We start from the raw sequence: 1944 nt of genomic DNA, 5'->3' as shown, positions 1-1944 counted from the left end.
AATTCACCGTATTTCTTGAACGGTGCGCCATTCATGGTACACAATACGTCGTTACCGTTACATTTTCTCAATGTACGTCGTATGACCGCCGACTCGATCTATACGTCTTTGTTGACTCGACGAGCTGCACCGACGGCGGACAGAGTCACGTTAACTGTGGAGAACGCGTCACCGATCACCGTACGTTCCAATCTATCACCGGCAATGAACTATTATCGCTTGAGTTTCGCTAGTCGACCTTTGGCGCTTGAACAACTAGTAAAATCACCGGCATTCGCGGCTACCCGAAACGAGACCGTTCACCAGTATCTGTCGGATAACGTGTTCTCTCGACTCGTCGTGACTGAGACGAAGACGACGACGACAACGACGACGACGACGACGACGACGATGAACGACAAAAGCCGTTCTTTGTCCGTTGACGGGAAACGCGTGTACGACCGCGGCGACGATTCGATCGTTACGACCGTACGCTTACACGTGCCGTCGAACATCCACGACGAATGGCGTACCGTCGTATGGACGAAATGCGTCCTCTCCGAACCACAAAACTTTCCAACGGAATTGACCACGATGCGATCGTTCGTTCGCGAAACGTTACTGGCGATTCTCGTAATATTGTCCACGAGCGAGTGTCGTAATTACGCGTACGACGAACTTCTTTGCTACACCTTTCTAAAAGAGAAAAATCCGGAGCGAGAACACTCTGAACAATTCGTCGGCGGAAACAACAATATCAACACCACTGTTCGCTGCGCACGAGGTGATCGTGTGAACGTGTAATGGTGAACGAACGCTCGAACAGATTTGCTCTTCCATAGACCCGCGAAACGATTTGCTCGTCTATTAGATCCACGAAACGAGAGGCTCGAGATTATGTGATAGACTGAAACGAAACACGCATCATTGAGGTGACCGTGTGAACGCGTAATGGCGAACGAACGTACGAACAGATTTGCGATTTACTCTTTCGTAGATCCACCCACGAAACGAAAAGCTCGAGATTTATATGTGATGAACCGAAAGGAAACGCGCATCAGTCTTCATTCGATTAAACGCGCCGCACGAAAATCGACGAAATTTTTCAACGATACACTAAGTATCTGAGTTTATGGGGAATCATGAATTTCTTTTTCGTGTTGATGTTCTTCGCCGTCGCACTTTGCGTGTTGTGCATATGTTTGGCTGTTAACGTAGATCGTGCCACGTCGGGAAAGCCGTCGGTAACGGACTCGTCGTCGCTGGCTGACTCGTTGTCGTCGACCTACCAGATCGATACGGACATCAGTCAGCACGGCGAACGAGGTGTTTACAGCGACGGCACCGACATGTATCTCGAGGTATTGGAGCACGCGAAACAATTGTCGAACGCTGCGCCGACGAAAAGCAACGAGCAGAATTGCTCGGATTACGAGGATTTCGTGCAATTGCTGACGCGATTGCTTGATCAACACGAAATGCTTCAACTCAATGCGAACAGAGAACGCGCGGATCTTTCGACGCAGTTGTCTCCTATAACAAAGATGTCGACGACGACGACGACGATGATGATGATGATGATGGGCGATCAGCCACCGCTCTCCGAGAACGAGAAATCGGAAGTGAAAGAGGCGGAAGATGTCGGAGATAATATTAAAGACACAAAGGATAAAGTCTCGATGCCGATGTGCCTGGTTATCTGAAAAACCGTTTGAACAATTTGCTGACCCGAGCGGAAAGCATATTGAAGATGTATCGTGATCGTGTACAAGAGAATCGTAACAAGGAGAACGCCGTGCAGCAATTGTCGCAAAAGGTGGATCAATTGAACGAGCAGCGTGACGCTATCGTGCAAGAGAACGAACAGCTGCGAGATCGTTTGTCCGCGGCTAAGTCGAGTATCGATCAGGTGACGAAACAATACGAGGAGGCGGAAAAGAAACTGAGCGATCTGCAGTCGGCTTA

This window comes from Nomia melanderi, unplaced genomic scaffold (assembly GCF_051020985.1).
Source record: "Nomia melanderi isolate GNS246 unplaced genomic scaffold, iyNomMela1 scaffold0549, whole genome shotgun sequence".
NCBI classification, from domain to species: Eukaryota; Metazoa; Arthropoda; class Insecta; order Hymenoptera; family Halictidae; genus Nomia; species Nomia melanderi.
The sequence above is the reverse complement of the archived record's forward strand: the minus strand, read 5'-3'. Positions refer to the sequence as shown.